Source organism: Notamacropus eugenii, chromosome 5 (genome assembly GCF_028372415.1).
Source record: "Notamacropus eugenii isolate mMacEug1 chromosome 5, mMacEug1.pri_v2, whole genome shotgun sequence".
NCBI classification, from domain to species: domain Eukaryota; kingdom Metazoa; phylum Chordata; class Mammalia; order Diprotodontia; family Macropodidae; genus Notamacropus; species Notamacropus eugenii.
In genome coordinates this window covers 180,964,175-180,991,584 of record NC_092876.1, presented here as the reverse complement: position 1 = coordinate 180,991,584, position 27,410 = coordinate 180,964,175, and the positions used below count along the sequence as shown (strand labels likewise).

Here is a 27,410-nt window from a genome sequence, read left to right as displayed (position 1 = left end):
GGAAAGAGAACTGGGCAGGAGGGCAGGAAACTCCAGTTCTATTACTAGCCTTGTGCTGAAGTACCTCTGATCTGAACAGGGAAGTGGTGCATGGGATAAAGTGCCTGAAGTCAGGAAGATTCATTTCCCTAAGTTCAAATCTGGGCTCAGACACTAGCTGTGTGACCCTGATCAAGTCACTTAACCCTATTTGTTTCCTCATCTATAAAATGAGCTGGAGAAGGAAATGACAAACCACTCCAGGATCTTTGCTAAGAAAACCCCAAATGAGGTCACAAAGAGTCAGATATGACTGAAAAATAACTGGACAATTCCTTTAATCTCCTATAAATTACTTCACTTCTCTGGATCTCTGTTTTCTAACCTGTAAAATGAGGGGATGATTTTTGATCATTTCCAGGGGTCCTTCTGGCTTCAACAGTCCTAGATTCTGAGGTCAAACTGACTGCATTCAGCACAGTCAGCAGAGAGGAGGACTTACCAGCACCCAAATCTCTGTGGTCCCTGCTTTTGGCCCTCCCTTCAAGGTGGGGAGCTCAGTTCTCCCATGATTAAGCTCATGGGCTGCTTGTGTACAACTTGCCTAAATGCCACCAATGCTCAGAAATAAGCATGGAAATTGGTTTCTAAGCTCCAGTGGTTTCTAAAATAGGGGTGGTTTAAACTAAAGCAGTACAATAAAAGGAATTCCTATAGAGCAGATAGTGGGAAGTAGCAGTGAGCCTGCTGAACGGAAACCCTAAGAAGCAGTCATAAAGGGCGCCCAGGCATTCACTGACAAGGGCAGCAGGGGAGGGAGCGGGGTTTGCCTGGGAGAGCAGCCTGATCTGTGTCTCCACTTCTCAAGTAGAGTAAACCTCATTTCTCTTCATCCCCTGAAGCTTCTTTTAACTTTATAACCTGCCTCAATGCAGATGTAATATATTCTGTCAGGAGAAAAATTTGTGTTGAAAAATATGCATGTGTGGGCCTTTCTGAGTTGTTGGGAGGAAATGGGGCCACAGGGTCCCAAATGAACTGGTGGTATTGAGATGGAAAGGGGAAAGAGGTGGGGAGAGGGGAGGTACTGAGGGATGGTAAGGCATGAGTCGCCAACAGTGAGCTGCCTCTAGGGCTGGTCAGCATGAAGAAACTGGTAAAAGCTGAGTTTCTTGGACCACATCAATCACTCAATCAACCAATCAGTAAGCATTTATTTGCTGTTCTCTGCATGTCAGGCACGGTGTTAGATTGCAGTTATACAAAGAGAAAAATAAAATAATGTTTGCCTTCAAGGAACTTACATTCTGTTGGGGAATATATATGTGTACATGTAGGCATATATATATATATATATATAAAATGTGTGGATGTGTGGATGTACGTATACACATATACATATGTATATGAGAAAGAGTATATGTACACCTATACATATATATGTGTATATTTAAGGGTGTATGTATATATATATATGTTACATATTCTCTTAACCAGTTACAATCAGTGTAGGTTGGTTGAGAGAAGGTTGATTTGAGAGTAAGATATGACGGGGCTCAAGTTCTGTCTCTGACAAATACTATGGAACGGTATGTATTTACATATGTCTGTATATCTCTCTATATATTTATATATATGCACACAATATACACATGCATTCACATATATACAGAAACATACATATATAATACATATACATGTACTAAATATAAACCCCCAAAAAAGTACTGTGCAGAATTTGGAGGGAGATATGAGCAATCTGAAGACAGCTAGTTGCCAAAGTGGATAAAGTGTTGGAACTTGAGTCAGGAAGACCCATCTTCTTGAGTTCAAATCTGGCCTCAGATACTTATTGGCTGTGTGACCCTGGGCAAATTACTTGACCCTGTTTACCTCATTTTCCTCATCTGTAAAAATGAGCTGGAGGAGGAAATGACAATCCACTTCAGTATCTTTGCCAAGAAAACCCCAGATGAGGTCACAAAGAGTTTCACACTACTGACAATGACTAAACTAAAGAAATGAGCAAGTAGCGACACTAAGAAGCTTCGTATGTAGGAGACAGCACTTAAGATCAGCCTTAAAAGTAGATAGTAACTCTAAGAATTAGAGCTACAGTAAGAATATATACGACTTATAGGGAACAGCCTGTGCTAAGACACTTGGACAGGAGATTTTTCTCCCTAAAGGAACAGCAAGAAGGTTTTTCAGGTAAGGTACAGAGCATGTGAAGGGGAATAATGTAAAATAAGACTTATGGTGTGTGAGCAAAACATGCATATACACACATATACAGGTATGTAAAGTGTATACATGAATATATATGTACATGTGTAATGAATTCCTACATACACATGTGTCTATATTCATGAATGGGACCATTCCATCTGACTTGCATCCAAAACCTTCTCTATGATTTATGTCTTGCATTAGAATGTGAGCTCCTTGAGAACAAGGATGTTCTTTTCTATTTGTATCTCTAGTACTTACACATTGCTGTGCACATAGCAAGTTCTTCATAAATACTTTATTCATCCATTCCAGTGTATATGTATGCAAATATCCCCCGTGTGTGCAGGTATATATTGTGCATTATGGTGGGTGAAAGACAAAATGATAGGAAACGAAGGTTCAATTTTCTTAGCATTTCTATTTATTAGGCTATGCCAGCCAATTATCCCACTAACTGGGATCAGACATTCTCACTTAGGCCTGGACCTGGAATACAAGGGCTGACAGATTTTTACCCATTGAAAACAGTTCATCAAATAAAGCCAATTAATGAAAAGGAAACAATATAACCTTAAGTAATCTGATTTCTAATTGGATGAAAGGTTAGGGACTTTTTAAGGTGGGAGGGGGAGAGAATTCCTTGAATGCAGAAAAAATAAAAGGTATCCCATTCTTCCACACAAGGGTGTGTAATCAATCAAAAGAACATGGAAACAATAATTGATTGATTGGTATGGGGCCAGTTTTCAGATAAGATCTATGAATTGCTTGAGATGTACAATTTTGAGAAAATTTGTATAAGCCTTTGAAGTCTTTGAATCTGACTGTGTTTCTGGTCAACATAACGCAGGTCCTTGGTTAGAGGCCTCTAAATAACAGATAGAAGAAGCTTCTCAGGCACCCAGGGCTAGGTTCAAACAAACAAAATAAGGTTTTCTCCCAATTTCCACAACTGAATGAAGTTTTCTTACAAGACAGAATTTGGATTAGACCCATCATGGAATAGAAAGGGAACTGAGCTAGCTCCAGATTGAGTCACAAGATGGAGTCAGTGTGGTTCACTTGGTTCCCACAATTTACCATTTGCTGTCCTAATCCCCTCAATTCCCTCAAATTCCTCAACATGTTGTTTCCCCCATTAAAATATAAGCTTTTCTGGGACAAGTATTGTTGACTCATTAGCTATGTCACCATTAGTTGTATTACCAAAGTCCAAACCACTCCGACCTTCAGTTACCTCATATGTAAAATGAGAACAGTATTAATGTCTGAAATACATCATCAGGTCATTGTGAGATTCTAATGAGGGAATATGTGTCTTTAAATTTTAACCAGTTATTTTAACTAAAGAATGCATGTTTTTTGATCAACAGAAGTGATTACAACTTATTTTGTTACCATTGGAAGGATCTCTGAGCCCTTCTATATCTATGCACAGCCACTCTGGACTCTCTCAATAGCCCTCAAGCATTTTCCAGAACTGGGAGGCTCTTCCTATGGCAAGGATAGTCAATCTCAACACAAACTGAGGGCCTGCTACAACATGAAACAACATACAAGGAAAGCCCACATATAATAACTGGATAGAATTAGAGTTGGTATCTTGGCAAGAAAGGTTGTTTGGGCCTGGGAGAACACTGCTCTGAAATGTCTGTCCCCAGGACTCTCATATATTTAGAGAGCTATTGCCATGAGACAATATTTAGGCCCTTTCCTTTGGTTTTATTGCCCTGGTAAATCCTTTACTGGGGCAGCTGTCTTGCCCCAAACACCCATAAACCCTTTTGATCACACAATGTAAGTCTGCCTCTGGATATCCCTTATGCTCATAAACAGCTATGGTGGACTTTGAAACAATTTTATGTCAAGCGGCGGCAGCTCCCAATCTTATGGTCCACTACCCTCAGTATTCCTCATGGTGCTAGGTCAAAGGGACCTATCCCCTGTGTGAGAATGCACCCTCTTTTTCATAGCACTGAAGTGAGGCATTGCTGTATGCCTCAGACCTTAGTTCCATGCTTTCTGGAAGTTTAGAAAAGAGGCGGGGATGCAAGAGAGTCAAAGAATCATCCCTCTCCTTTTTTCATCTTCCCCATTCTCTGGCATGTTGTACCCAATATGGATTTGTGCTCCCAATCCTACTCTGTTCCATTATCTACCAGATTCTGAGCACTATTTAAGCATGCCCAGCATTGGACTCTATATCTCTAGCATTCCTTGGGCCTTGCTTTGGGGCTTTGGGCAACTCACTCCTCTCTGGGGACTCAATTTCTTCATCTTCAAAATTATACTGTTGGATTAAACAGTCTCTCAAGTCCTTCCCAACTCTAAAACCAAGATTCTCTAAGCAAAACAGAGCAAAAGCTGATCCTATACTTTATTACCCCTCTCCTGGACCACTTCAATAACCTCCTCATTGGTATAGCAACCAAACTGATTTTCCTAAAGCACAAACTAACTACATCACTCCTATTTTTTAATAAATTCCAGTGACTTCCTATTACTTCCAGGAACAAATATAAACTGTTTTGTTTGGCATTATAGTCCTTTAAAACTTGACCTCAACCTACCCTTTCAGCCCTCTGCCTCCCTTCATGCACTCCGTGGTCCAGATACTCTGTCATCTTGCTGTTGCTCAGGAATGCTATTTCATCACTCCTTTCCATGTTCTTGCCTGGAATGGATTTCTTTTTCTTGATAAGCAGGGTAGAGTCAAGGAAAGATTTTTGAATCAGGTAGTGACGTTAGAAAAAAGTTTCTGTTTTTGCTTTATTTTTAAGTTTGACCCTAGAAAAGATATGTAGGATGGATTTAAGACAACATTTAATTCAACAATGATTTACTAAAGCACCCACTGTGTGCCAGAAATCATGCTGGGAGATGAGGATTAAAAAAAAAATCCAAACAATTCCTGTGGGAGTAAAAGTTTACTGGGAAAAATATGTGCTCAGATGAGGAAATACAGAACACAGATTGGTCAACAATTGTAATTAGCCTTTATATAGAGTTTGAAGGTTTGTAAAGTGCTTAACAAATATTATCTCATTTCATCCTCACAGCAAGCCTGAGAAGTAGATGCCTTTTCCTCCTTTGCAGATGGAGGCTAAGTGACTTGCCCACCATCCCACTGTTGGTAAGTGTCTGAGATCACATTTGACCTCAGTTTCCTGACTCTAGGACCAGCACACTGTGCCACTTTGCTGTTTATAAGTAAACCCAAAGTAATTCCAGGGAGAACATAGTGCTTAAAAACTCAAGAGATCATAAAGGACTTTGTTTAGAAGGTGGCATTTGAGCCATGCCTGGAACGGTACTAGGGATTCTAAGAGGTAAGAAGAAGAGAGAAGGCAGAGCAAGTCAGGGACAAAGGCAAGGAGGCTAGAAATGGAATGGATATTTAGGGAGCAGAAAGTAGCAAGTTTGGATGGTACAGAAACTACTGCACACCAGGAAGGGTGATGTGAAATTAGCCTAGCCAGATAGATTGGTGCCAGATTGCGAAAGACTTGAAAGGATAGATGAATTTCTAATTTATTTTAGAAGCAATCGGGAGCTACTGAACTTTTTTGAGAAAAAGAGTGACAGGGTCAGCCTGGTGCTTCAGTAATATCAATTAAGAGCCTAGAGGCAAGGAGATCCAGTTAGAATAGCTCTGAGAGAAGGTTAATGAGGGCTTCCATGAGGATAGTGGCAATGAGAATAGAAAAAAAGGGGGGAGTGATGCATTCCTATAGGGGAACAAAGAAAATTATTACCAGAAACACATGAAGCTTTGTGCCCCTTGAAAGACAAAAAAAAAAAAAAAAAAAAAGCCCTCTCTGGCTGGTGATAACACCGTCATCCACTTATCCACTGGGAGCTTTCACCCGTGGATTACATTAGCAGCCATTCAGGGGAGCAGCTGTCAAAACACACACTTGGTTTTTCTGGCACACGCAGTATTGCTGTATCACAGCCCAAGGTGCTCCTTTCCGCCTGTGTCTCTGCAGTGGCGGGTGGTGAGATGTGATGGGTTATAGCCTTGCTGCTCTCATCTGCCTACTGGCAAAGTAGAATAAAAGTGAGGGGAAGCCATGCTATGCTGGTCTCAGCTTTGGGCAGGTGGGGGAAGGGGTTGCTGCATTTGGCAGCTTTGTACTCAGGATGCGGCCAAGAAATGTATGATAGGTGCAAGGATGGTGTTCTTGCCACCTAGCACCCTATCTTACATATGGTAGGGACTCAGTCAATAAATGATCGATTTGTTGATTTGGTAGGGGCTATGCTGGAGGGTGAGGAGATGGTGAAGTAACCAGGGAACTGGAGGAAAGACTTATCTGGCCTTTCTTATGATTTGTGTGGGCAGCCTCTCCATCACCTGAACTGTAAACGTTTGGGATGTGTGGTATAGATGAATGTATGAGTTAGCAGGTCATAACACTATCACAAAGCTTTCATAGACATACCATTTCACTTAGGTATAATGAAGCTTTTTTTTTTTCTGTTGCTACAGCACTCCCACAAAGTTAGTGGAACATAGAAATCCCACCCATCAGAGCTGTAACTAGGGTTAGGGGACAAGACCTGACCCCCACTGGGCTGAAATTTAGAGGGGGCAATGTCGTCACTTGTACTCCAGTCAAGTATAAATTGAGCTTGATACCTAATTCATAACAACTTCTAAAATAGGAAGCTACCAGATGGCTTCTCCTTCACTGAAAAACTACAGCCTGAGCTCGAGGCTCATTTAACCTACCCTTTTTTTGCAGGGAAAAGAAATGGGGTAAAGCAACTTGGCCAGGGTCACACAGCTAGTGTCTGAGGCCAGATTTGAACTCAGGTCCTCCTGACTAAAGGGACTGATGCCCTATCCATTGTACCACCTAGGTGCTTTGCCCCTCTCCATCCTCTCATCCCCCCACCAGTGAACCTACTCTTGCCTCCTTCCCAGCTCTGGCAATTTTACCTGGATGTCTCAGTTTCTCTTCGTTCACCCCTTGATTTTATTTTTAAACACTGAGTTGAGGGAGTGTTTCATGCTACTTAAAGTCCTTTTTGAGTCTTTTGTCTGTTTCCCTGTTTCCTGCTCTTCAGGATACTTAGTCAATGATACCCCTCCCATCTCTGGTCCCTAAATCTATATGGTTATTCTTTTTTCTTTTCTCCTCTCATCTTTTCTCTTAAGCAGGGCAGTTTATAGGAAAACCCAATTAAAACTCTAAGGAATATGTTTCTGCTCTGCACATACCTCCCACTTCTTTCTCCATACTGCCCTCCCCAACTTGTTTCTTCCTTTCTGTTTCCCACTCTTTCTTCTTTAGCCTTCCCTCCATTTCTGAGGACATTCCCCTAGGCTAATCAGAATTATGCCCAGTGACTAGAGAGGGTACCAACACCAGGCTGGGCACACCCAAGTGTAATTTCAGAAAGCATGGTTGACTTTCTCTACATGTCTCCAAATTAAATATACACGTTGTAACTCATTCAAGGGAGCTCCGCTTATGTCAGCAGAAAGAAGAGATTCAATTACATCCTTTGACTGGGGCAGCTTATTGTTATTTATAATACAATGCATCCCAACAGGGAGGCAGGGAAAGAGAGATGTTCAGGTACTCAGATGCTGTCTATTTTTCTAACTTAATTAAAACACTAGGATTTTCTGAAGTTGGTTGGAATTCCACGTGGTTAAAGCCCTGATTGACCAATGTGTATTCCCTTTATATTCATCTCTTCAAAGATGGTGGATTATGTATTTTGTGGATTATTGGTGGTGAAGTCTTAATCATAAACCTGGCTCTGTAGAGTAAATCAATCAATCAGTAAAGATTTATTAAAAGCCTACTATGTGCCAGGCACTGTGCTGAGAATTGGATCAATCAATCAAAGCTAGAATAGTAACAATAGTTTGTATACTTCTGTTCTCACTTGTCCTCATTACAATTCTATGAGAAAGGTGATGAAAATAACAGTTTTGTAAACGCAGAAACTTGAGGTTCAGATAAGTTAAGTAACTCACTCTAGCTCATACAGCTCACCCGTTCTCAAACCATGAGTTCCAGGAATAAGTCACCTTATAGCTCCTCTCATTTGTGCCCAAAGTGCAGGGAGTTACCCAGGAAATTGATGATGATTCTTTATCTACAATTCTGCCCTTGTAACATGTTTCTGCACTTCCTTCTCTTCCCACCTGTTAGTAGGTACTCAGAGAACTAACTCATTGTAACAGCAGCCTAAACAAAATAATATTAGGAAAGTTAATTTGCTACAAATCAAATTGGATTCACCTGCCTAATCAAAATGGTTTTTGAATTACTCATTTATGTTGTGTTATTTGTGCCACTGGTTCCTTTCTCTACCATCAACACATAAAAGTAATGATGGAAGGGGCCAGTCTATTGAACTCCAGTTCCACAAGGACTGAGTGTCTGTTCATTACTCAACACTGTGCTCAGGACTGTGAAGATACAAAGGAATGCAACATAGGATCATATAAATACACATGTATTTATCTTGTTATCTATTTCATGTTTTCACATAGTTTACATATTATCTCCCCAATAAGATTATGAGTTGCTTGAAGGAAAGGATTGTTTTTTGTTTGGTTGGGTTTTTTTTTTACATTTCTTTGCATGCCTAGTACTTACCACAGCCAGGCACATAGTAAGAATTTAATAAATGCTTGTTGACCTGATTATCAGAGTTTATTGTTCCACTAGGGAGAAATGGTACACATACATGCATAGTATAAGGCAGGAGTTTCCAACCTGGGTTACATGTACCTTTGGAAGGAGGATGAGAAATATTTGGAAAATAATTAAATTACCATCTCATAACATTACAAAAGTAGTAGTGTTTATGAGGAAGAAAGTTGTTATAAATCAAATAATTTTATTTATGAAAAATTAATCTCCCTATTTCATTGTATTGAGCAATAAAATATGCAAATGTGCACATGCATGGCAAATTTTAGAATTTTTCTCCTTTCGTATTAAGTTGTGAATAGGCATCGTGGCAAGGTTTACCAGAAGCAAAAGAGTACAGGAATCCAAAAGGAGGTCCTCTGGTAGAAAGAAAAGATGGTTCAGTGGAAATAAGCCTAGTTCTGGAATTCGAAGATCAGTCTTGGGTACTTACTACTCGTAACCTCATGCAAGTTCCTTTACCTTAGTGTAGTTACTTAGTAACTTAGTAAGGTTACTTCCCTCATCTGTAAAATGGGGGCGTCAGATCTGTAAAAAATCTGCAAGTCAGATCTTTGGCAGTCTCAATCAAACCATTACCCAGACAACTCATGAACAACGTGACTTCTGACATCCCTCCCACTTCTAGAAGATACCTTCGCTAAGGTCCCAACTCTACCAATAATTAGCTATGTGACCAAAAGTAAGTCATTTTACTGCTCTAGGTCCCAGTTTTCTCATCTGCAAAATGAAAGTGTTGGGCTAAATAGTCTATAAGGTGTTTCCAATGCTAACATTCTTTGAATCTATACACTAGAATACTCCAGGACACTAGATGGTTCCGTGCCCAAATACAAGGATTAAGTGCTATAGCCAGTCAGAAAATAGAAGAGTTAATAGGCAAGTTACCTCTCTGTTCCACTTCTAAGATGGTACTTGGTTCATCACAAAGGCTCTAAGAGCATCGCACAGTTTCCCCTTTAAACTCCTGGATCTCTCCCCTTTCCCTCTCCCCAAGGATCCTTTGTAACCTGGCAGAATGCAAATGAGGAGTCAAGGTTTCTTTTATCATTTGACCTCTGAACTCATGACTGTCAGCTGGGAAGAATGTTCTGCAGGTGGAAATGTGATTTTACAAATGACAGCCCATGAAGCAGATATGCTGGGGTGAACCTCATGGTGAGAGTTTTATTCTCTCTCATTGGCCAGGCTTTGAATTTTCCAAGCCTTGTTGTTGCTTTGGGTTATTACACTTTCCTCCTTCTCTCCTGGGGAATCTTCAGCTTTCAGGATAGTTGCAGTACAGGCTAGTTTGGGGGTCTTAAGGAGAGAGGATTAATTGCTCCCAAGTTAGAGAAAGAGAAGTGTTAGAGAAAGATGAGCCTGTAAAATACCGCTAGGGAGGTTTAGAAGAAGATAGAATCTGGTCTATTATTTGAGTGTGGAATAGCTCTGGGGGTGGGGGGCAGCCTTATCTAATAGAAAGATTCTCAGACTTCAAGAAAAGAAACCTCCATTCTCATCCCAGCCATGTCATTAATTAATCAAGTGACCTTGGGTAACTCTCTGGGTCTCAGTTTCCTCTTCCGTAAAATGAGAGGTCTAGACTAAATTATCCAATGCCCCTCTTTGTTCCAGTTCTGTGATCTATGATAGGGGAAAAAACCAGCAATTTGGAGGTATCTCCAGTCCTCTGAAGTAGTTTTATCTCCTCCCACCCCCAATTCTATTCTCAGTATAAAAGACTACAAAGTTTTCTCATTGTAAGGTAATACTCTCTGGCAGCAGACAATAGGACTGAGATCTTAGGTATGGGAGAAGAGAGGAGACCAGAGATATTCAGGGGGATTTGTTTAGGAGTGGGTTCAGCAGTAGCCCTTAGACCCTTCCAACTGAGAAAAGGCCAAGACAAAAATGACAGAATGTTAGAACCACAAAATGAAAGATTGAAACATTTTTAGAAAATAGTTTGGCCTAAAGGCTTTTCCTTCTGTTTTCCTAGACCCCTCCAAGTGTGAACTGAACAGAAGACTTCCCTGGGCTCTCTGTACCCCTCCTGGTATCTCATCTGTAAGGAGAGTCTACAAGGTACTAGGAACTGGAGGTGGGGAGGGGAGGAGAAGCGAAAGAACACTGTCATTGGCTCCTCCTAATGAGATGCAGGCCCCCAGCACTGCGGCCTCCTTATCCCCCTCCTCTAGTTTCTGTGTTTTATCTCTTGATCAATTCTGACAGGCCAAGTTCCCCTAGCCAATCAAGTCTCTTAACAGAAGCTGCAACTTCAAGGTTCTCAGGGCCTGGGGGGAGCTGGCTGCTCCTCCCTGGAGAGCTTTGTAGATATGCAAACTTTTGCAATTGCTTCTGCCTACTCAAATCTCTCTCCCTCTGTTAACAACTCGACAGACATCTTGTCTGTGTTTGATAAATAAGGTTCTCTATTTATTCAGGGGAGTGAATTTGTAGCTATTATGATTCAAATGACATTGACATGGTATTTTCTTTCTTTCCCCCACCCCCTGCTATTGAATGGGGGAAAATTCATAGGAAAAAGAAGTCGCAAAAGCCAAGCAATTACTCTACATATTGGTCCATGTAATAAATAAATAAATGCTTATGAAAACTCTCTTTTGGGGTGGAGGATAGGGATCTGATAAATAATTTAGAAATTGTGACTGCTTGCTGGCTTCCCAAGATGTGGTAGGCATATGTGAATGTGAGCAACAAGCTGCATTCATTAGTCAAGAAGATACATTTTAATTCCCCAGCCATTAACATTATCCACAAGGATGGTGGTGGATCAAGTCAGATCCTGGGCATGTCAATCAATCCATTACTCAGCTTTGGGTTCCAGCATGTGTGGTGTAATCGCTCATTAAGCTGTCAGCATCAGGCAGTCAATCAATCAGATTGTACATGAGCAGGCTGGCGATGGGACAGGATAAGGGTGCCTATTGGACAGGAGTCAGCCAATGTAATGTGTGCTGCATCTTGGAAGCTTGAAATGAATGCACCTTCCTTGTCAAGCAAATTGAGAAGCACCTCCATTCCCACCTTTCTTTATGGATTCAACCTGCAGGAATGATTTAGATGGCTTAGTTAGCAAGAGATTATTGTCCATTGTGGACTACTGACGACATGTTACCTTTCCACACCATCTGAACGAGGCCTGCTCAAGTTTGGAATCAGAAGAAAAAGACTGCAATATACTTGTTTGCCAGATCTGGTGCTCTGTGGATGTAAGGTAGACTAATGAGAAAGAATGAAGGTGTTTTATTTAAGGAGATTCTGGGTCCTAGTCAAAGAGAAAGTCTGTTACAGAGAAGCCAGGAAAATCTGCCATAAGAGAGAGGAGAACCTCTTTCTGAAGTCAGGGGATAAAGGGTAGGTTTTTAGATTCTGTAAAAACAATCCCTTCATTGATGAAGAGATGGAGAGCAGAGGGCAGTGTAATAGCATATGAAACCAGGGACTAGAAACCATACTGCTGGGAGTTAGGATCCTGGCAATGCTAGAAGTGGGAGCTTGATGAAACCCCAGGCAATCTCTCATAACTCCAGTGCCACTTGTCCTCACTCTGTGAAATAAGGATGAGGAAATGGCAGGTAGAAGTTGGACCACATGGTCCCTGAGAACTTTTCCAATTCTTTAATTCCATGATCTATGCCACACTCAACGTCTCTTTCATTTCTTTCCTGAACCCTTTCTATTTATTCTTTTTCTGTCTCTGCTCTCTCCTCCTCTCTTTCAACATTCCCACTGTTTTCCCCTGGTCTCCTCCTCTTAAATCACTATTGCTCCCTCTTGCCCTCCATCCCTCTCTCTCCCTAAGCACCAAAGAGGGTTTTCGTATTTTTTCCTTCATTACTCACAATCCACAGAAGCATTTCTTCAATGTCCCTGCAGGAGAGGAACTTGAGACATAGAAGGATGGGGGTGGGAGTGGGGAGGGAGGAGAGAAAGGAGGACACAGAATGTCCACGGTGACTCTGTTCTCAGAGTCAGGTGGAGACTGAATTTTCTGAGTATTAGAGCATGTAGCACACAGAGAGAATGATTCTGTATGTTCCCAACACTAGAGAAATAAAACAGGAGAGAAGAAATCATTTTTTCTTTGTTTTAGTTTGAATGAGATCTCCTTTCTAAAACATATTAGGTAGGCATTGTAATATTACCAGCTGAAGAGATGCCAAGCAACTAGGGATAGTCACCTACCTCTTTGTGGAGAGAATCCGTAAAGATGTAAACAACTAGACATTCACAAACCTTTCATAAATTCCGGAAATTTAAATGGAACTTTTCTCAATGAAAGAACATTGTAGGCATTGGCTAATTATGCAGCATAAGGTTCCATAGAATCAGATAAAGGTCATTGCTCTCCTCAAGCAGAGAAACTGAGGCAGACTTTTTAAAGTCCTTATAAAAGAGGTAGTTATTGTGACAGATAGGATCAGGAGCCAGAAACTAACTTGCCCATCTATGAAATTTCCTCCAGTATCTCAATTCTCCAATGCTCTATCCGTTCCTTCATTCCCATCTATTTTTGCTTCCCTTTTTCTTCTCTCCTTTTTCCTCCTCATTCTGCTCTCTTTCCTCTCCCCTCCTTGCCTGACTTCTCTCCTCCATGCTGCTGCCTTTCATGGGTATAATTCTTAGCTCTCAGGGAGAGGAAACCACACTGAGCAGGCATCTGGAATATCAGGGATATTTTTTGGAGGGGAAACTTCACACCTGCTACCTTAGTGTGGGATCCTGCCCGGGGAAGTACTAAGGGCAAAAGCTGTCATGGTCCTGATGGTTCCATCCTCTCCATTTGAACCCTCCCATTCTCACCCACCAGTGGATGACATCCTGTATTCTGAAGGGTAGCTCCAAGAACCTTCTCCATTCCAGGTGATGAGGGTATTGTGGTCATTGATTGTTAGAAAGGCACTATGAGGATATCTGTTTCCTCATATCATGGCCACCAATGTGGGGGCAACAGGGTCTTTCTAGCTACTAGCTTCACCATTCTAGCTACGACTCCCCATTCCCTAACTCTGCAGAAACCCACTACCTGAGCTGCTCTAATATGATCATAGGAGGGCCTCAGTTCCTGGTTCTGTGTGTGCTAATGATAGCATAGGTCAGGATTCTGGGAAAGCCAGAGACAGACAGTGTTCACTGTGGAATTCAATATTTTATTGACTCTCAATCAGAGTCTGTGCCCCACTTGCTGAGAAATCCCAGCACAGAAAGCCTAGGATTGGCATATAGCTCCCAAGGCTTCAGACCTCAAGGGCTCAGGGACACAGTTATACATGTTACAGGGATTTTAATGGTTCCAGACAAGGCGATCGCGTGTGTATCCCCTGAGCTTCTGTCTGGGGGCTTCCTTATTTCCTGATGCATTTGCACACTACTCAGGTTCTGGGTTTCCTGATGCTCTTACTTCAGAGCAAATGCTCACCAGACACAACTTATCAGCTTTTCTCAGCCTTCAGTCCTCTCAGAATACCATTTCCCACCACCCCACTGAAATTCAGAGAAAGAGGCCATCATGGTTCAGCTGAGAACTGGGAATGACAGTCCCAGAGAAGTGAGGACTCAGTAGATGATTAAGTTTTTGGACAACCTCCAGAGCAGCTTCCTCTCCACCTTCTTCACCTCCCCCCACCCCTAGCAAGTACCCATACTGCTCTTGCGCTCTCTCACCCCTTCACCACTCAGCAGCTATGTACTCAAGGAAAGCAAATTCACTTATCAGCCTAAGCAAAATATAATTAGAAAGACAAAGTCCCTGCAAGAAAAGTCGCATAATGAATCTCAAAGCCAGATATTTTTGTATTTTGTGTTATCTGCTATTTGGGGTTGTCTATATCCTTGCTCTGCCTTCATAGGATCACAGATGTAGATCTGGAAGAATCATTAAAAGTCATGTAGTCCCATCCCTTCATTTTCCAGATGGAGACATTGAGGTCTAGGGAGGGTGGTCTAAGTGACTTGCCCAAGGTGATGGAATAGGAAGGAAGAGAGTCAGCAAGATCTGAGTTCAAATCTGGTCTCAGACACTTTCTAGCTAGCTATGTGACCCTGAGCAAGTCACTTAATTTCTATTTGCTGCAGTTTTTTCAACTGAGATTGTAGGTTCCTGCTACACAACTCAATGGGGATGATAATAGCACCTACCTGCCAGGGTTATTGTGAGGATAAAATGGTATAACATTTGTACAATGCTCAGTATAGTTGTTGTTTAGTCAATAGTCATGTCCCCAATAGTCGTGACCCCATTGGGGTTTTCTTGGCAGAGATACTGGAGTGCCTTGCCATTTCCTTCTCCAGCTCATTTTGCAAATGAGGAAACAGGTAAACAGGATTAAGTGACTTTTCCAGGGTTAGATAGCTAGCTAGTAAGTATCTGAGATTGGATCTGAACTAAGGTCCTGTTAAGTCCAGGCTTGGTGCTCTATGCACTGTGCCACCTTGACATATAGTAGGCATTATAAAAATGCTAGACATGATGATTTTGGAGTTTACATATTATGTTATGTTATATTATGTTATTGTCATGCCATGTTATGTGGTGTTATATTACATCATGCCATGTCATACTATATCATACTCTATCATATTTCTTACTATTGTTAAATGAGATACTTTTTGTAAAGTGCCTTTGCACAGGGCCTAGCACATAGTAGGCACTTACTAAGCACTTTTTCTGTCTTTTCCACATAAATAAGAGTGTATGTGTTTGTGTATGTTTTCCTAATGTATGCATTTCAATGCCTCTTAATTTCAGCCAGGATAGGAGTTGAAAGTAGGAGCCTAGTCTTCAGTTCAATCTGACATGCTTCAGGGATCTGGAATGTTCAGAAAAGTCATCCAAACCTTATGGCCAACTTTTTGAGCATTGCTAGTTGTTAGCCTTGACCTCTTGTTGTCCTCACTGGACATTGACAGATGAAACTCTGCTAGAGTTTCCTACAAACTGTGGTTCTCATCAGGGAGAAGGGCAATCTAGCCCTGCAGAGGGCATTGGTGCCTCCCAAGACTACACCAAAGAACATCTCTGCTTTGCGTGCCTCGTGGTCGGTTACAGTGCCTCATGTCTGCAGGACATTAAGCAGGATGAGGGGGAAGAAGTGAGGCATGAGGAGACAGAAACAGAGAGAGAGAGTGAGAGAAGGAGTGGGAGCAGGCAAAATCTGTTGTGGGGCTTCTGTTAATTTATAACCAGTGAAATATACTACTCAGGCTGCAGACTGCTGGCAGAAAGACCGAGTTTAGTGATGAATGATTGTGCTGCTTCTCCTACCCATTCCAACCCCTTTTAAAATTGTTGCTTCATGAAGAATTGGGGGAAAGGAGATGGTTGTCCCATTTAACAAGTTACTAGAACAGTTTCTTTGGGGCTCCAAAGGGCATCTCAGAGGATCCTAAAGATTTTTTTTTTTAAAACACTCCCTCTCTTACACTTTCATTTAAAACAAGCAAACAAATACGGGACCAGTTTCTCAATGTATTATCCTTCACTTCTCCTTTTTCCTGCCTCTCAGTTGAGGCTGTCCTCCCAGGGGGACATGTAGCAGCTTTAATCAGCAGTCACAAGAGGGAGAGAAACACTTTGTCCAAAAGTGGGAAAGGAGGGAAATTGCCCAGAAAGCTGGAGCCCCATGTAAACAGCATTTAAAAAACAAGAGCTGTTACTTTAATTATGGGCCTGCTGTTTTATCACCAGCCGAGTTTCTCACACATTCATCAGAAACCTGGTGATAAATCAATCTCAGGGAGCCAGAAGCTGCTGCCTGGATCCATCCTCTTGCCTCCCCAGGCTTGGTTCTTTGAGAGCCACTGCCCCATTAGTATGCAGGCTGGCTCTGCCAGTCCATGGATTTCAGATCAGTTTTGGAATGGAGCTAGGTATCAGGCTGATGCCCCCAGCACAGATTTCACACAGGCAGCTGCAGTAACAGGGAAGCAAGGGTCCAAAGATAGGCCGTGTGTGTATGTATGTGCGTGTGTGTATGTGTGTGTGTGTGTGTGTGTGTGTGTGTGTGTGAGAGAGAGAGAGAGAGAGAGACAAACAAAGAGAGAGAGAGAGAGAGAGAGAGAGAGAGAGAGAGAGAGAGAGGAGAATAGAGAGTAGAAGGACAAGGAGGATGAGAAGGAAGAGGAGGAAGAAGACAGTGAATGTGTGGACCAGTTTTCCAGGTCCTGAAAGTTGGACAGTTCTAAGTCTTCTAGAAGATGCAAATAGAGTATTATGCATGTCCACGTTTTCAAGGTTAGCAATACCTTTCCCCTTAGCCTTTACTTAATCTTTTGTTTTGGACCTCTGGAAGGTAGTTCACATAATATAATATAGTTCTCTGTGTTGTTTTCTTGCATCCCTACTAGACTGTAAGATGTATTAGGGCAAGGACCATATCTTAGGTAAACTTGCATCTTTACCACCACATAGCACAGTGCTCTCTGTTCAATAAAAGGATTTGATAGATGTTTGTTGAATGGATAAATAAATAAATGAATGAATGAATAGATGTTTTAAGATTCATGACTGCGTGATGAAGTACAGTGAAATATATTGTTTGTGGATATATGACAAAGTGGGGAGCAGGATTTAAGGAGATTGGGATCCCATCATTTTCCAGATATTGATGGAGATGGAGGAGGTGGGGGAAGATGGTGAAAGAAGCAGCAGTAACAAACAAGTAGGAGGTACTGATGAATTTGATATATTTGGGGATTTTAACCTTTAAAGCTATTCACATGGGCCTGTTTCCCAGTGCAAATAAATGACCCTTTCCCACTGAGAGGCTTTAGATGGAGTACCTGAGCGGGAAAAGTAGAGGAGTTGGCTCACATATTTGCTTTGGGGAGAAGTCATAGTTTGGTTGGAATTTTTTTACTACACGATGACAGTAGAGAAGGGGATACGGAGTAGTTCTGTTCCAAGTATGACTCTTGAAAGGTAACAAAAGAATTGCATTAAAAGCAAATGTAATCCTCTCATTCTTCCTTTGATGTCTGCCCCTCTTGCCACTCCTTTAGCCTAATTATATCTACCCATGGGGGCCTAGCTCAAGTCCCACAGACTTCTGGAATACTTCTTAAACACTTTTCACCCACCCTTCTTTTAATTTCTAGAATCATGGATTGCACACTAACCAAGGACTTTGGCAATCACCTAGTTCCACCCTTATCTAACAGGCATATTCTCACTACAATATCCCAGATCTCTATCTGGTAATGGCAAGAACACTATGCCTTGAGGCAGACCATTATTGGAGAGCTCTTTCCTTTAGGGAGTCAATAAAATACTGTTTAAAATTAATGCAAATAAAATTGTTTCTCTTTTGGCCAGTAACCCTGAAGGTCTTACCTTCCCACTTTGATTTTTTTATTATTATTATTAAATGGGTCATCATTTGGCTCACTTCTTAAACAGGCCTAAGTACTGAATGGGTGTTGCCTCAATCAAATTGAGAACTGGGAAAGACCACTGCATCCTGGGCAGTCATCCTGATGGTTATCTGGCCACTGGATCCAGATGGCTCTGGAGAACAAAGTGAGGCTGGTGACCTTGGACAGCCCTGCCTCATTCCAATCCAATTCAATATTTAACATGACTTCACCTTCCTGATGTCATAGTCCTCTGAGAACAAAGGACAAACCACAAGGATATCGTTTAGCACTAACTTGTTTTTTAATTGTTTCAGGGGTATTCACTTTTTCTCTATTAGCTCCTGGAAGGCAAGAACTATTGTTATACACTTCAATACCCATAAATGATGCCAATATATAGTAGGCACAGAGTTGTGCTCAATAAATACTGACTAATTTACTCAATGATATTATTAATATTGTGATATTAATAAAATATTCTCTAAATATTTTCATGCTTGCATCATGTTGCAATGGAAAGAAATTCTGATTTGGAATCAGAGGACCTGGGTTTGAATCTTAACTCCACTGGTTACTACCACTATGACACCAGACAAGCCACTTAGTCTTGCCAGGCCTCATTTTCCTCATTTCCAAGATGAGGGGTTGGCCTAGGTGAGCTAAAAGCAGCTAGGTGGCCTACTAGACTTGAAGTCAGGAAGACCTGAGTTCAAATCTGGCCTCACACACTTACTGGCTGAGTGATTCTAAGCAAGTCCTTCAACCTCTGTCTGCCTCAGTTTTCTCAACCACAAAATGAAAATAATAATAATAGCACCTACCCTACTGGTTTGTTATGAGGATCAATTGAGATACTATCTCTAAAGCACTTAGCACAGTGTCTGACACAAAGTAGGCATTTAATCAATGCCTATTCCCTTCCTCTCCTCCCCCTTTCCCTTTCTGCCTCTAAATCTGTGCTTGGTTGAGTTACCACCCTTTCATATTAGCTTGGAGTCTGAACACCAATATATGCCAGACCTATTCAAATATCACAGTTCTAGAGACTCAGAAATATAAAACCTTACACTCTTTTGAAGGCAGACATCATGTTTCTGTGTAGCAGCTAGTATCTTCCCAAATTTTCTCAATTATCCTGGATAACTATTCTTTGACTTTTGGTCTAAATCATTCCACTCTTTTTCTTTTGCCCTCACATAGTAGAGACACGAGTCCCCTGAACACTTAGCCTTTTATATAAGTCTAGTGTCAATCTTCAGTGATAGCCAAAGGAACAGGTCCATAATCCAAAACCATGCATAGCTTCTGGAGCAACCAAGTCCTTTCTCTACTGGGGTTTGAACATCTGTCCAGGACATCCACTGGCAAAGGATGTGAATGTGTGTGTGGAGGAGCTTTACATCTGTTTATTCTACACTCTTACCAGAGATTGCACGACATCTGCCTGGTCTGCTGTCTGAGCAAGGCCAGGATAGCAGCTGTTTGACCTGCTCTCTGACAGCCATGCAGATGTCCACTCCCTGAGCTCTGTGAGAGAGGTTCACACCATGGTGCCATACTGGCATTTTAACAACATGGATAAATGGCATTAGCATTCTCCCCATGCAACTAGTCCAGCTGCCTCTATGCATAGAGAGAAGGCAATTTCTCAAATGAAGTCCAGTAATGGGCAAACTTCAAAGCACTAGGAGATCTGGTCTGGGTCAGATTCCTTTCAATAATTTTGCAAATCTTGAATATACATCCTTTTGGAATATAAGCTTCCTCCTGAGATGGCTAACACCTTGCAGAATCAAAGACTCCTAGGGCTGGAAGGAAGCCTCTGAGCATCATCTGTCTAGCCCTCTGCTTCCATATGGAATTACCTCTAAACCCTCATAGGGAGATTGATGTCACTTCTTATCAAGAATGATAAAAGGGGTATTTTTTTGTCTTTAAGTTTATGGGGTAGTTCATGGGGATTTCACCTCTTATGTAGCATATCTGCTTAGGGAAATGTTGAAAGATTTTTCCTTTCCTTGACTTCCATTGGAAGGTTGTCCAGCTATAGTGTGTTCCTTTTCTCAAGTAACTTAGTCATTTTTCCAATGTTCTTGTTTATTTGGTTTTATACAAATATTTTTCAAATATATTTGAGTTTATTTTTTATACCAATATTACTTTTTAATCCTACCTAGAAGCCTTTCCTATAACAAAGGAAAACAAGCAAACTAAACCATCACTGCTACTGTAGTTGACATAATATGTGACAACCTGACCCTTTAGTCCACCAACTCTACCAACAGAGGAGAACTTGGAGTTCTTTATAGGTTTTCTGGAAACAAGATTGGTCTTTGCATTTAATCTGAATTATGATGTCCTTTAGAGTTGTTTGAATTTACATTGCTATAATGGACAAAGTGACAGATTTGGAACCAGAGAACCTAGATTTGATTTTTTTGCTCTACTGCTTTATTACTTGTGTGACCTTGGGGAAATCACCTCACCTCCCCTGAGCTCAGTTTCTTTAACTATAAAGTGAAAGCCTTGGATTAGATGGTGTTTAAGGTCCATTGCAGCAGATAACCTTGCCTCTTATTTCAATGGAGGAAAAATGAGGTCATTTGCCAAGAGGTTCCTCTTCTCTCCTCCTCATCTCACATCTTCCAGGTTCTTTCACCATTGTCATCTACTTCACTCTTATCTCTTATTAAGAGGCAGCCCTCCTCCCTGCCAAGGCAAACCCCTCTATATGCACAAGTGATCTCATTCCATGTTATCTTTCTCTGCAACAGATTATCCCTTCTATCACTGCCCATCTCTTACTAATCTTCAATCTCTACTTGGCTGTTGTCTACTTCCTTATTGCCCACAAACACGCCCAAGTTTACTCAGTCCTCAAAAATCCCTCCCTTAATTCATCTGTCTCTGCTAATTTTTGTCCTATATTCTATATTTTGTGGATAAATTCCTTGAGAAGGCTGTCTACCATAGATGACTCCATTTTCTTTCCTCTTACTCTCTTCTTAACTCTCTGTTGTCTGGCTTCTGAATTTATTATTCATTATATGTTTTTCTCCAAAATAACCAATGATGTCTAATAGCCAAATTCGTTTCTCAATCATCATCCTTCTTGACCTATCTGAAGTCTGTGGCACTTCAACACTGTCAATCACCTTCTTCTCCTTGATACTCTCTTCCCTCTAGATTTTCATGACACTGTTCTTTCCTGCTTCTCCTCCTCCTTTTCTTGCCCTTAGTCTCTTTTGTTAGTTCATCATCCAGGTCATGCCCATGATTGTTGAAGTGTTGAGTATGAATGCTGAAAGCTTTGTCTTGTGCTCTCTTGTTTTCTCCTTCCCAAGCACCCAAGGATTCAATTAACATCTCTATACAGTGGATTCTCAGATATATTTATCCAACCCCAACTTCTCTTCTGATCTCTAGTCTCATATCTTTAACTGGTTACTAGGGTTCTTAAACTAGATGCTTTGTAGACATCTTAAACTCACCATTTCTAAAACTGAAGTCATTATCTTTCCCCCAAAATCTTCCCTCCTTCTAACTTATTATCTAGGGCAACAAAACTTTTCCAGTGATCCAGGCTCAAAATCTAAGTGCCATACTTGACTTCTCATCCCCCCACAAGAAGTTGTTTTTATTAATTGGTTTTGATCTTCCTAATATCTCTAGTTTATGCCCCATCTCTCCTTTGACACGGCCACCTTGACCACTGCAACACCTGCTAGCTGGATTGCTTCCCACCAATCTCTCTCCACTAGAATCCATCCTCCATTCAGCTGCCAAACTGATCTTTCTAAAGTGCAAATCTGAGCATGTCACCTCCCTATACAGTTAACCTCAGTGGTACCCTATTACCTATAGAATCAAATATGAAATCCTCTATTTGGCTTCTAAAGCCTTCCATAACCTGATCTTTCTACTTTTCTAGTCTGCTTATACTTTATGTGTGTCCCCTCCCCGTCTCCCCCACACACAAACACATACTCTGTGATTCAGTGTCACTGGTTTCCTTGCTGTTATTCAAACATTATACTCTTATTTCTCAACTTTAGGCAAATTAATTGACTATTCTGGCCCTGGAACTGTCTATCTGCTCATCTCCACCCCCAAGCTTCCCTGCCTTCCTCCAAGTCTCAGCTAAAGTTCTACCTTATACAAGAAGCATCCCTCCCAATCCCTTAGTACCTTCCCTTTGAGATTACCACTAATTTATCCTGTATACATCTATTTGTATATAACTATTTGCATGTGTTTGTTCCATTATACTGTTAGTCCTTTAAAATAGGGATTGTGTTTTGCTTATTGTTGTATCCTCAGCACTTAGCACAGTGCCTACCATGTAGGTACTGTAATTCTGTAAGTCTGTAAGACTGTAAGTCGTGCTTAACAAATGCTTGTTGGCAAACTGGATGATTAGCACTCTAAAACTATGGTCCTATGACACTTCTGAGGTCACTGTATGTTTATACAAATTATTCTCATAGCAGCCCCTTCTTTGGAAAAACTGGCACACTGTCAGCTTTCTGAATCTATCTGTTTTTAGAGGAACATTAGGATTTTGGCTCCTATGATACTAGATGGGGTACAGATAGGGAAAGAAATTTCCAGTTTAGCTCCTCAAAACAATTTAAAATTGATGACCTAAGAAATAAAGCTGTTGATTGGAATATACATGCATATATTTTCCTAATCAACACATACAAACATTATTTGTATTTGTATACATTTACATAAAATGGCTGTAACAGAATGATGTCTAAGATATATAGGGAATGAGCTCAAATTTATAAGTCCAAAAGGCATTTCAAGATGAATAACTGTTCAAAGGAAATGAACACTTCTTAAAAAGAACAATTATAAACTATTAACCATCATAGACACTAAGAAGACAAATGCAAATCAAAGCAACTCTTAGGTTTTTACCTCACACCTCACAAACTGGCAAAGGTGACAAAAAGGTGAAGTAGTCAACAAAGGAGGGATTGTAGAAAGACAGGGACACTGTGTGTAGAGCTAGGAATTAACCCAAGCATATGCTGAAAAGAAGTGACTAAAATGTTCATACCTTTTAATCCATTACTAGACACATACTTAAGGACATCAAAGATATAAAGAATGATTCTATATGCACTAAAATATTTGTATTTAAATTTTTATGGCAGCAATGCTTGGGAAACAAAGTAGATAACCATGGTTTGTAGAAGAGCTAAACAAGGATGGTGAATTAATGGAATGGAAACTTGTTGCACCTTAAGAAACAATAAATAGGAAGAATTCAAAGAAGCATGGAAGGATATTTGAACTGATGCAGAGTAAAAGTAGAAGTTAAAAAAAGGACATATACAATGACAACGACAGAAACAGAAGGAAAAAAACCCTCAAATGTCATGTATTTATAATGGTCAGACTTTACCAAGAGAAAAAAGTAATGAAAAAAATCATCTCCTTCTCTTTGAAAAAATGAAGAGCTGAATGAGGCACATAGTTCATCCTATCTGGTTGGTTACCATGTTGATTAATTTTGCTGAACTGCTTTTTCCTTCAATATTTTTTAACTCTTTTTCTATTGTTCGCTGATTAAAGGAAAGAAAAGAGATATAATTGGAATTTAGGGTGATACAAAAACAAATGATATGAAAATTCAAATTTATTTTAAAAAGTGATGAACATGGCTTATCTGACATTTTGCTCAAATTGTGCTTCAGCTCTGGAAGTGACTTTAAAGACCTTCTAGTCCAATTCTCATCTTATAATTAGAGTAACTGACTAAGGGAGGTTAAATGACTTGCCCATCATCACAGGCAACAAGCAGTAGAGTTAAAAATTGGACACAGGTCCTTTAACTCCAAATAAAATGAGGGATGGGGGCATACTTTCCACTGTATCAGGCCATTTAGAAACTGAGGACCTTGAGAAAGTGACCTGTCTTAGATTAAATACCAGATCTATTAAAAGTCACACTTAACTCAGACTCGTGACTCTTGCCTCCAAATCCATTGTGCTTTCTATTAATGCAATGGGTATTTATGTAACTAATTTCTTCTGCATACCTACTTGTATTTCAAGTGTTGATGTTTTTAAAGACCAAGGGGCAAATCTATTCATGAGGTTTTTAGTTGTAAACTTCTAGGAGAGAAACTTTAGGACAATCAGTACTTAAAAGCTCTCATATAGCAGAACAGATACTATGCCTACATGTAGATAGGACCTTGCCTCCCCCTCTAGGTCCAAACCTTCAGGTCCCCGGGACTGGTTGCAGCTGCAGCATTCTATTTGTAGGGTTCCTGTCCATTACCCAGCTGTCCAGCAACAGCACCTGATGCTTCCGCTGGTCTAGTCACTGCCAAATTGAAGGTTTAGGTCTTTCTGAGCCACTGAAATGGAACTATCATGCTTGCATTGAACAGCACACACAAAAATCAGGAACTTTATAGTCTGTAAGGGTATCTGCAATAATGTTTCCTGTTTCTCAGAGAGAGCCTGATTAAAAATATTAAAGACTGGTGATGATCTATCCACTTCCTTTGTCTTTCTTATGGTTTGCCCCTTTCCCCACCCCTAACATTTCTGTCTCCTATGCTCTCTCTCTCTCTCTCTCTCTCTCTCTCTCTCTCTCTCTCTCTCTCTCTCTCTCTCTCTCGCTCTCTGTCTCTGTCTCTCTCTTTATCTCTTGCCAGAGGCTTCTTTCAGAATTTAAGGCTGAGAGTTTCATTTAAAATTATTTAAACTATGCTAAATGTAGGATGCAAATGCAGGTGATTTTTCTTCTCCTCTCTGTAGCCCTTGCTTAATATCAAATCAAGCTGTGGATATCTCACTGCAGATGTCGTTAATTTCTAAACCCCAGGTTCCACCTTTCCCCGCCTCCCCTTTCCCCATGGAGAGAACCACCATGCCAACACACACACACACACACACACACACACACACACACACACACACACACACACACACACTAGTATAGAGCCCATGGAGACAACTTCTTGAAATTTATAGCACCTGCAGACCTTGTGTTCTCTTAGGTTTTCTGCCTCTCCACCTCCTCCATCCCTGCCTTTACCAACAAAATCCCCAATCAGGACTCTGTTTCACTAAGAAATAGGAGGCAGTGATATATGATGGGCTACAGTCTAGACCTAAGGGGGGGTAAATGTTGTGTTAGGGACCTAAGTGAGCTTGCTACATTCTGTTTGGCATTACAGAGGCAAAGATGAGACCCATTTTATAAGTGATCTGAGGAGGGTGAGGCTATGGTCAGACTTCAATTTTTCAAGCATCTATAACTTTGGTAAGACTTATTCCTTTTATTTATATAAATCACAGCACTGCCCCACCTCACATCCGCCTCTAAAGTCTTAGTGCCTCAGTCACTCTACAGTTATGGGCTGCTGTGGCCAACACATTTATCATCCTCTGGCCAATCTGATGAGGTTTCTATGGGCTTAGCTAGCCTGGTGCTCAGTCCACAGGCACAAACCAGCAGCAGACCTATCCTGAATGCTTGGCCAGTCTAGTAAAACCATTGAAAATTTACATGCTATAGGCTTATGCCCTTGCACACCAAAAATCATATCCTTTAGGTATGAGTTAAACCAGATTCCTATGGGGGCCCCTTCCAATTATAATAACTATAATAGCAGCATTTATTTAGCACTTTAAGGTTTGCAAAAGTACCTTACAAATATACCATAATATCTCACAACACACCCAGATAAAAGGTAGTTGTTCTTATTATTCACATTTTAGAGATGAGAAATTTGAGTCTCAGAGAGGTTGGGAAACTTGCCCTGGGCCACATAGCCACTGTAATCTGTCATCATGCTGATCATAGTGCTCAGTCCCTTCTCCCCTGGACTTAGATTCACCTACCTGAATTTAGGGGAGCCTTTGATGACAGTAGTATAAACAGTCACTAGAGAGGCAGTGTGGTATCATAGAAAGAGAACAAGGATGGGAGTCAAGGACACCTGGATCCTACCAGCTTTGCATCTGTGAGACTCTGAGCCTTAGTTTCCCCTTTTGCAAGACACAGATTTAGAGCTGAAAAGGACCTCAGATGCCATGTCATCCAGTCCCCTGATTTTATAGATATGGAAGGTGATATCCGGAGAGATTAAATGCCTTGATAAGCTGCCATGTGTGGGAGCTGAGATTCAAAACCAGCCTCAGTGACAAAAAAGTTCAGAGGTTTTCCTGACTCTAGTTCAGTCCTTTCCACTATACCACACAGTTATAAAGGGAAGGGTTTGGACTATATGGACTTAAAGGTGTGGAAAACAAAAAGAGGAATTCTGTTTCCACAGGATTAAAACTCCTCCTAGCTTTGAGTGAGAGCAGAATGTAAATCAGAGGTGACTCGTTCTAATCAGAGTTGTGACCCAGCAGAACCAGGCTTCTGATCAGGTAAAAGGTCAGAAGCCTGTATGCATGCTTAATGAGCTGTTTGAAGGGGAACCTGTCAGGGAAGAGAACATGAAGTGGAAGGTTCAGGAGGTTGCCTCTACTCAATGGAAAGCAAGGGGGGAAATTCAAATTGGGAAAAGCATAAAAAGCTTTGCATTTGTCTGAACAAGGGTATTCTCTATTAGGGAGAGAATAATTGGATAAAATAAAATGAGAACTTTCCTGGCTTCACAACGAGTATTGTCCTTTGTTTAGAGTGAGCACGTTTTTCACAAAGGTACTATCTTGTGTTTAACATTTTATGATTCCATGAAAGTAAAAAAATAGATATAGTGGGTCTCTCTCTCTCCCTCTTTTCTCTCCCCCTTCCTCTCTTTGTCTCCCTCCCTTTTCTCTCTCTCTTCTCTTTCTTTATGTTTGTCTCTCTCCCTCTGTCTCTGTCTGTCTGTCTGTCTGTCTGTCTGTCTGTCTGTCTGTCTCTCTCTCTCTCTCTCTCTGTCTTTCTCTCTCTGTCTCTCTCTGTCTTTGTCTCTGTCTCTGTCTCTCTCTGTATGTGTCTCTCTCTCTCTCGTACCTATACAGTGGCTAGAGTGTTGGCCTAGGAATTTTGAAGATATGAATTCAAAACCTGACTTCTACTCTACTGTAGTTTTGTGATCAGGAATGACTCAGTCTCTCTTGGTTTCATTTTCTTCATCTATAAAATAGAAGTTCTAATAATATCCTTTGTACCTACCCAAAGGATCATTGTAA

At 40.9% G+C, this 27,410-nt stretch overlaps 1 protein-coding gene and 1 long non-coding RNA gene across 3 annotated transcripts in view; one reads left to right on the top strand and one right to left on the bottom strand.

The window, feature by feature from the left end:
• Window positions 1–27,410, bottom strand: part of NTM (neurotrimin) — a 1,288,851-nt gene that overhangs the window by 1,154,533 nt on the left and 106,908 nt on the right. The gene's annotated exons all lie outside the window — the stretch shown is intronic.
• The window catches only part of LOC140505531 (uncharacterized), a 56,777-nt gene continuing 34,615 nt past the window's right edge, over window positions 5,249–27,410 (top strand). The window contains exons 1-2 of the long non-coding RNA XR_011967547.1: window positions 5,249–5,344; window positions 10,873–10,958. This is a non-coding gene — a long non-coding RNA (uncharacterized lncRNA). The remainder of the gene's footprint in view (window positions 5,345–10,872; window positions 10,959–27,410) is intronic.